The sequence below is a fragment of the Salarias fasciatus genome, chromosome 5 (assembly GCF_902148845.1).
Source record: "Salarias fasciatus chromosome 5, fSalaFa1.1, whole genome shotgun sequence".
In the NCBI taxonomy this organism is placed as follows: domain Eukaryota; kingdom Metazoa; phylum Chordata; class Actinopteri; order Blenniiformes; family Blenniidae; genus Salarias; species Salarias fasciatus.
In genome coordinates, this window is record NC_043749.1 from 4,186,756 (window position 1) to 4,196,470 (window position 9,715).

Sequence of the window (9,715 nt, forward strand, 5' to 3'; positions counted from 1 at the left end):
CGAAAAGAATTACAAAGAAACCCTCGGCTTTTTAACGGTTTGTCAGGGCGATTCTGTAAAAACATGCGCGCAAAAAAGTTTCCACCACAAAATATCTTGCTGTTAAGAGATTTTAGTTGTTTTCTGCACTAATTGCAATAAAACTGAAATTTTTGAGAGCTTAAAGTTTAAATTTAGAGGCTGATCTGGTGCTTTTTTACCAGTCCGGCCCACTCAGGGTGAAACTGAGCGGTATGTGGCCCCTGAGCTAAAATCTAAATTATCCTTTTATTTTCCCAGGTGAGATGTTTGTGTTAGACGCTGCAAAGCGGCAGCGGCGCTTCAGCAGGGTCGTGCTGCTGGTCGATGCCGCAACACATCCTGGCTTTTCATGTCACATGATGATTCAACGGGGTGCCGTCTCTGCAGATACATGGCCCCGAGAACTGAAAGGAGAAGGATTGTTTTGATGGTTGCATCATATTGAGTGCCTGAGCGCCGTCACAGGAGCGTTTCAACTGTCAAAGGAAAGCCCCTTCTTCTGAAGTGGCCGCTTCACTGACGCACTTGTGCTGCTTTCAATTTCTGACACAGTTTCTCTTCGGAGACGTCAGCCTCGCTGCCTGTTCCTCCTTGATCTGCTCCTCTTTCAGTCTTGTGAGGAACCACCTGATGTGGGATTAGCCCCTCCCCCCCCCTCTCCAATTAACCTTGCACCCCACTGAGCCTAACTGAATTTGTCAAATGTGCTTTCTGACCAGCAGGTTTAAGTTTTTTTTTTTTTTTTTTTCTTAAAGACCCCATGACCCAGCAGCTGACCCAGAGCCAGACGAGAGCAGTCTGGACGTCACGCTTTTTATAGCAGGCAAAATTCAATGTGACGATTTGGTGAAATCGGCGACAACTAAACCACTTTGCTGATATGACTCCTTTAAATCATGAAGAAGATCACACTTCTGTCGTTTCATAATGTTATTGTTCTCATATGATAATATTACTCCAGTTTCCGAGACACAGTTCAGAAAGCGCTCTGCAGCCCGTGATAATCTTTGAACAGATGTGATTTAAATTTTTGTCTATTTTAATACTTCAGTTTATTTCATGATCTTTACCGCCGTGATTCAGTACCATTAATTTATTAGTCTGAAAGTCTTACCGGGCTCCAGAGCAAGCTTCTTGTATCCATCGAGGTCTGGTATTAGTATCTTCCACTCATTCTGACACCGCACTTTTCAATATTAAGGAAACACGATCTGTTAGATATTTAGCTTCCTCATAGACACACAACTCTAATTATGACTGTCATGTCGAGAAAAGCACATGCTGAATCCTTTCTTTTTGAATGTTCGTGTATATCTGTACGTCGGTGTAAATATAGATGGCTTCCTCTATTTGGCTCAGATATTTGTGGGAAAAACACAAAACTGCTTGCAGATAGAATCAGTTTCAGATTATTTCTTGTTGAAAGGAGGTTCAGGTTGAAGATTTCAAAAATCTTAAGCAGTTTACTTTTGGATTTGTAAACTGCATTTATGTGCAATTTGACGGCAGGGGCAGGTTATAAAGGAAGCATCCTGCAAGCGCTTCCGGTAACAATACACACTTTTAATGAGTGTCTTTGTTGAGGAAAAATGCTAAATGATGATGGCAGTTTTCTAGATCACACACAGTTGACGCACAAGTAATTCGCTAAGCCTTTTTTATTTTTGGTTTTGTTTCATCTTTAGCTTTATCTCGAAACTCTCCTCTTACTATAAATGATGTGAAGCTGATTGTTGGGCTGTGTGCTGGATCTGCTTGATGCTTGGAACACGTGGGGGAAGCAGCAGGACAGAAGGGGGTGTACATGTCAGAGCAACTCCGACAATGACTGGGACTGACGTCAATGGTGGAGGGCTCTGGGTGAAATGTCACATCTCGGGTACAGGAGACGACGGCGCTCGGTTCACACTCTTTGCCCTAATTCTGACGGCGATGGCCGCCTCTGCTCCTCCGGCGGGTTCGAGGCGTCCGCAGTCGCTCGGCGCTCACAGCGCCAGACTCGCACCCGCCCCGGGCCCGATTTCCTCAGCCCGGGCTGTTTTTATCCGTTTATTAGCATGTGTGTAGAGAGGGTGGGCCGCCGGCTCGTCAGGTGGCTTTGTGGCATGACGGAGACGTTTTCTGTTGCTGTTTTAACCACACGGCTTCCTGTTTCTCACTCGCGACCCGTGCGGTTTTAATAATGAAAAATGTACTTCCGTCATTTCCACTGAAGCGGCGTGTCGCTTTGAGGCCGTCCGTGCGTTTCTCAGTTTACTGGAAGTGCTTTCACTTGTAAACACTTGGGGGTGGAAAAAGAGCTGTCAAGTGTGTGTGTGTGAGCGAGCAGACCACTGTTATGCCTCGTTTTGTTGTTCTTTAAATGGTGCAGGTGGAAAAACACACTAATCATTTTCTTCAAAGTCTCACGTTTTAATTTTTTTCTGTTTAAAGTGCAAAGTAAATAAGTGAATCAGCTCTTCAGTGATGAATGTTTGCACACATCTCACACTTTTTGAATATTGAAAACCGAAATTTAAAGAGGAATTCAGTAGATGGAGCACAGGAGGAGGAGGAGGAGGTGGAGCTGTGTTCAGGGACACTAATACTCGCTGTGGTTTTGTTTTATGGGGGTGAACAAAGTAAACACAGCCTTTGCGTTCAGGAAGTCGTCTCCTTCCTCTCAGAATGAGTGTGTGCCGCTCGTTTTCTTAGTGTTGTGTGATTCCCCCTCGGGCTGCCTGTCCAACCCGGGGCTGGTTTGTGGTACATATGGCCACTTCACCCCCCCCCCCACACACCACACACACACACACACACACACACACACACACACACACACACACACAATCTCCAAATAGACCACTGAAACCTCGGGACTTTTCTCGACCCATTTCTTTGGCACAGAGCCGTCTCCAGCCTGCAAATACAGCACTTCTTTTTCCTTTTTTTTTTTCTTTTCTTTTTTCATTCATGCAGCGCCGGGGCGGTCAGTCCTGCTGACTGAGGCCACATGACAGTGACACGAATGTGTGTTAATGAAGCTTTAAACTCGTTCACATGACTCCGGCTCCTTTTCGGAGGGCGAACAATAACGGAGGCATGTGGTCGTCGAGTGCCAAAGGAGACAGAGGCATGAAGGAATGTGACCGGGTGACCCTCAGACGTGTGGAGCTCAGCCGCCGCCGAGGCCACTCACGTCTCCCTGCTCCTGCTTCCTCCTCACGTTATTCTCAAATACTTTCTATTTTTTGCTTTGCTTTTTAACATTTCACAGCTGATTTTTTTTTTTTTTTGATGCCTGTGATTAATGAAGTTACCAAAATGCAAAAAAAGAATGACAAGTTTTTCTAATAGTGATCATTTCTTATAGAAACTCTCAATATCAGGTTTTGATAAATGAAAATTAAGTGAAATATTATCGAACCGCTTCATTTTGAAGCATTTTAAAATTGCCCACGAGTAATTGACATCTTCGTATTATAACTAAAAAGCAAATAAAGTTTAATTCATACTGATTTCAGTTTTGAATTTTTATTTAATTATTTTTATTCATGACCGAATCAATGATCAGAAACTTTAAAAAAACACTTAAAGTTTAGATCATTGTCAATTCATTGTAACCTGAAAAAATGTATGTGCCAACAGGAGTCTGAGGCGTTTAGTCAAGATTTATTTTTCTTCATAAACTCCAATAAATCCAATCCAGTGATGACTAATAGGTTCCGGTGGCTGAACAGTTAAACCATAAACAGCCATTACGTTTGCATATCTGTCGGTTTTTAGCGGTTGAAAAGCTGCAGAATTCACTCCCCAGATATGAAAGAAGTGACGGGACGGACGCGTCAACAGACTCGTGAGCCAGCTGTCGTGTCAAAGCTCTCATTCATGATACTCCACACTCTCTGCTTTTCAGAAACCGTCGCGGCTCCGGTCGATATTAGGGTAAAGAAAGTTAAAACAACTTCCTTCCATAACCCCAACGGCCTTCTCTTCAGAGAAACATTGAATCAGTAGACTGAATGTGAAAGATCTGCTGGCTGCGGGGAATCGTGAGCTCAGCATCGGCGCCGCATGGTGTCTCAGGTCTCTGTGGCAGCGTTCGAAAGCAGAGGCTTTGTCTCAGATCATCCAATCACAGCACCCCTCTTGGTTTGCAGATGTTTTCTCCAGCGGTCCGGTTTGTGTGTGTGTGTGTGTGTGTGTGTGACTGTATGTGTGTGTGTGCGTGCGCACTCAGGCGAGGCGTGACTAAAACACATCGCTGATAAGTAAGCGGCCCGTCATGGCTGCCATGTGATTGTGATGTGGAAAGTCCCATCGTGATTCGCTTGATTGCACAGTGAGAGCGAACTTCGAATCAGCAGAGAGGCAGAGCGGAGGTGACAGACACGCATTAAAACACCGACTGGGTTCCATGTTCTTACATCTAAAGCAACCGATTCGACGATTGACTTTCACAATGAGAACGCTCTGCTTTTAAAAAAAATATCCCCACCGCCCACTCGCGAGGTGACTAACGGAATCCGTCCCGATGGAATGCACCGGCCCTAACCGTGCCGCTCGCCCTCTGCCCACCAGGACCACAACCTGGACTGGTTCCCACGCATGCGGGCCATGTCGCTGGTGAGCAGCGACGCCGACGGCGAGCAGAACGAGATCAGGAGCCTGCAGGAGAAGCTGGAGTCCACCATGAAGCTGGTGTCCAACCTGTCGGGCCAGCTGACCGAGCTGAAGGAGCAGGTGAGGCCCCGGAGGGGCGGGGCCGAGCGGGGAGGGCACCACACCTCAGGGAGGGGAATTAAACCATGGTTAACCCCCCCCCCCACTGCTGCCCTTCAAATGCAGAAGTTTCTGAACGAGTCATAGATCATAACAAACTGTGATTTTATCCTCATCACTGCACTGCTGACCTTATTTGGCCACCGCTGCGTCTCTTCCTGTCCGTTCTGAACTGGTCACCACCAAACCTTGGCACAGACGACGCTCCTATAGGATTCCCTCCCGTTTCTTTTTTTTTTTTTTTTTTTTTTTCTAAGGGTAGCAGTGAAAAAGTCACAGTGGAGTTCTCAGTGCCACAGCTCAGAGTTTAGTGTTTCAGGCTGTGATTAAACATGGCTTCCCTCGAATAAACAGGTCCTAGTGAGTCTGGGGAGCCAGACGGTCGATGGAGAGAAGATAGGCATCTTGTGCAAGAATTGATTCCGCTGATGCTGCATATGAAGATAAATAAAGCTCCTGTTGCACAACCAGATGCAATCTACTGTTGCTAGTAAACACAATTGTAAAAATGTGTCTATCCTTGAAATGAGAACTATCTGTGAGGAAGTGAATGTTTTCCGAGACATTTTGACCCAGACAGGGGGAAATGATTATTGTGTTGCTAAAAGTGTTGAAGGGCACAGTAAACACTAGTTCAGCCATTTGAGCTTTAATTTGTTTTGTTTTTTTTTCAGGTTTGAGCGCCTTTAGTTATTTCAGCTGCTTTAGCCAGTATAGGTAGATATAGAACCTTTTTAAATTAAAATGGAAATACTCGCCATTGTTAATGTTTATAGCATATTGTTCTCTGCTTCATTGAGAAAATAATAAAAATTGCCGTTTTTAGCATTTCTGCCATTTCCATGTAAACAGACATCATTTTCAAAACGTCGCTGCATAAAAGCAAAATGTTTTGGAGCAGAGAAACTCAAAGACCATGTGATTTCTCTGGCACTTCATCTGAAAGGGGCCTGAGATTTTATCTCCTTGAACTTTTTTTTTTAGCAATTTTTGAAAATTACTTTTTAGTTGTTTCAGTTCTATATTAGCTATAGAACATGTCATTTAGGTGTTTTGTAGATGTTTGAGCCATTCAGCTCTATTTTAAACATTAGATTCTTGGAGACACTTCAGCTTCATTAGCTTTCTTAACATTTCAGACATTTCAGTTCTTTTTGTTATTATTAGATTTTCAGCTTTAACATATTGGCTTTTTTTCAAAACCATTTTAACGTGTTTAGCCCTTTAACCTTTTTTTTTTACTGTTTAGGTCCTTCAGTCATTTAACAGTTTTAGAAGTTTGATCTTTTTTAAGCCTCATTTGGACATCAAAGAGCATGAAAAGATCCTTTAGCTGAACTTCCTTTAATCCCCAATCATTCAGAGAAGATTGATCATGGATCACAAACTAGATGCCTCCAGTCGTTTGGATCAGTGAAAATTGGCCGAATCACATGGCTTAAAGGAAAAACAAAAAAAGAAAAGTGACGGCGATCTGCTGGTGACGGAGGTTCTCACCAGTCCACCTGATTTGTCTGGCTGATATTCTCATCCCACACGTTTATCTCTACGCAGTTATTTCTCCTGGAACAGTCATTTTGAGACCACCTCGTCCTCTCGCTTTGAGCGCTGCTGTATTTCGGCCTGAAAATCTCGACTTCAGCGCTCATTAAAGTGACTTCTGAGCAGTCGAACCTCTCCTCACACAAAGGTTGCCGCCCGTGTTATGACTCATGTGCTCTGCTTGATCTCTGTAATTTCTCGCGGCCGGGTTTCAGTATCAGTTGTTTGTTTTGTGCGTCAAAAGACGGAGCGCCGCCGACGGCGCTCCGGCAGAAGGAGCGCGGCCGAGTCGCCGCTGGTTTAGAAACCGGGCGAGGAACGAGTCGGAGTAACTTTTGTCTCTCCCCCCCCCCGCCCCGTCCTCTTCAGATGACGGAGCAGAGGAAGCAGAAGCAGCGGATCGGCCTGCTGGGACACCCTCAGCACATGAACGTCAACCCGCAGCAGCCCGCCTAGAAAGGTCAGCCGACGCCGCGCCCCCGCCCGCCCGCCCGCCCGCCCAGGTCGCACTCTGTAACTAGGACCACGCCGAGTGTGAGCGTAAGTTAGAACGGTAGGGAAAACACTCTGTAACATATGTAGTCAGAGGTAAGGCCACGTGTAGCTCCCCTCCTCCCTCCTCGCTTCAGTCCAGCTGGAAATGGTGCCAAATGAACTGGACTCCTTTGGACTCCCGGCCTTTTGACTGGTGGAACTTGAAACACAATGAAGCTGACTGGACAGCAGGAATCAGCCCCTTTTGTTGTTATTGTTGTTGTTGTTGTTGTTTTTTTATGTTTTCTATACTTCTGGCATAACGAGCAGTATTACAAGTCTTCTCTTCTGAATGTCGTGCAATATATTAACTTGAATATGCAACCTCACCGGTGCGTGGATTTAAGTTCATCAGTTGTCTTATTTTGGAGCGTTTCCATCTCCTCCTCACTGGGTCAAGTAGGGAGTGGCCGTCTGTCCGTAAAACAAGAATAGGAGTAATTTAATAAGCTGGCCTTCTACATTTTACTTTTCTTCTTGAATTTCTCAACGAACCTGTATATTTCTTGAGTGCCCTCAGCACTCAGTAGAGATAGTATATGTGTGAGAGCAATATAAAGAGATGTAATATCTCAGCGCTAACTGATTTTACTGATAAATTTGCTTTTAGTTTAGATTTCCTGCCGTCCGTCACAGTGCCGGTCATGCATTACAATTTGCTCAGGAGTTGTTACTTTTATTGTAATAGACACCTCTAGAAGTCTTTGTTTTTTTCAAAAACGGATTCCTCTTGTGCCTGTTATGGTTTGTTTTTTGTTTTTGTTTTTTTGTCCTTAACTTATTCCTGTTTGCTGCTTGTGCAGAGTTTCTTTTACTTTTATGCTTACTACAAACCGTAAATGAATCATTTGGTTTTTTTTTTTGTACATAAAGTTTGTTGCTTTCCTTTGCTTTTGTATAGAAGGATGAATGTTAAGATTACATAATCTTAAGAACTGTCAATTTGTATATTAAATACAGTTATTTATTAAAATTTATGGGATTATCCTTTCTGCTGTGCACTCTGTCTTCTTTGTTACACATGACTAGAAATGTATTTATACATGTTGGTCCACTATCACACATCCAACTGATGTAGAGATGTCACTAAAAGTAGCAAATTATTTAGTTCATTTAAAAATATATTTGAAAGCAATTACAAATGGGGGGGGGGGAAAGAAAATGTTTATTAGGTGTGTGAGAGAGTATATTGTGAGATCGTTGTGTGTGTGACATTGCAATAATTATAATCTAATAATACATCTCATCCCAATTGTACATTATAGCATATTTAAATGGGAGGAAACACAGATGTGTGTAAATCAATGAATAGAATGATAATACATGTTATATTTCATCTAAAGAAATAAAGGTTACACAGTGCACAATTTGACAGCAGCTCGTTAAAAAATAGCCCAGATGTTCTTCATGGGTTCATCTAAATCTGTTCATCTTCATGGCTTTTAGCCCAGAATCTATTTTTGCGTGCTGGAAACCAGACCCTATTGTGTGAAACCAGAACATGGCTGCTGTACTCATGGAATGTGTGTAATTGAGGGCATTTAAAATGGTCCATATCCTCTTTAATCAGGGGCTTTCCTGAAAGTCTGCAAAGCGACCGTTCCTGAAGCTCGCCTCACATGAGTTCACACCAGTGTGACTGTCGTACAGTGGAATTTAATTAGCAACATGAAGGCCATACGGTCCGGCCAGAGCGTACAGGAGGAGGTTACGATAAACTCCAGGGGGGCCAGGGGGAAGCCTTTTCCCACCACCTTTTTTGAGAAGAAATCATGATGGCTAAAACTCCTTATTTTATCTCTTCAGCTCTTCTGAAATGCTGCTATTATACATGTACACCAAACCCATACTGCAGTCCTTCACCCATTCATTCTTCCCACATACGGACAATAACGGTTTCCTCGAGTGTCATGACTCCCAGTCCAGTTTCTCCTGGGACTTGGTAGTTTTACAACTGACAGTCACCCGTAATATCTCTCTAATGCCGTCATCTTCCATAAGTCTGTGTACTCGGCATCGTTAATGTTTATAGCTATTGTTCTCTCTGTGTGTGCGTGTGTATGTGTGTGTTTTATTGCACAAACAGCAGTATCGACCAGTGACTCGGTATGAATGGTACATCATTGTCAGCATGTCTGTTGTTTCAGGAGGCAAATTAAGTTGCTTGTGCATATTATGAATTGTTTTGTTTTTTTCCCCCATGGGCATTAATCATTACATCTTATAATTAAAAAAAAAGAAAAAATAATAACAAAAACAGGACCCTTGGGTGGGATTGTTCTTCAGTGATATTTTTTGTCCTGACAGAAAGCATGAAGCCAAAGAGAATGGCTGCAGAGTTGGTGTCACATGCATATATCTTCTGACTTTTTCTAAAATCTGACAGAAAAAAAATAAAGGTGGGAGTTATTATATTATTATTATTATTATTATTATTATTATTATATTATTATTATTATTATTATTGTTATCTGAGTTTGAATATGACCGCTGGTTCGGAGCCAGACGCGGACAGAAGCCCCCCTGCCTCGGCTCTCCCTTGTTTTCAACCTGTTTCTATTTATAGTCCGTCTGCTTCGGGACGTCGGCGCGTGGAACCGACGGAGCGAGTCGGGCACTCTCGGCTGTCTGCGCTGCTGACGTCACCGACCGGGATCTGCGCGCGCCGTCTCGCTCGCGCTCCCTCCGGCGCGCGCGCGCTGCCATGAGGAGCTCAACGTGACAAGCCGCCGTGGGTACATGCAGGTTCACCACGTCTCAGCACGCAGCAGAACAACAAAACGCGGCTCGCGACAGTGTCATCCCACACGTGCGTGCCCGTGGATGACATGAAATTACACGATGTCCATAACACGCA

General features: G+C 43.9%; 1 pseudogene; it reads left to right on the forward strand.

Annotated features, from left to right (window-relative positions):
• LOC115388303 (inositol 1,4,5-trisphosphate receptor type 1-like) overlaps nucleotides 1–7,849 on the forward strand; it is an 83,562-nt pseudogene extending 75,713 nt beyond the window's left edge.
• The last annotated feature ends 1,866 nt before the right edge of the window (nucleotides 7,850–9,715 follow it).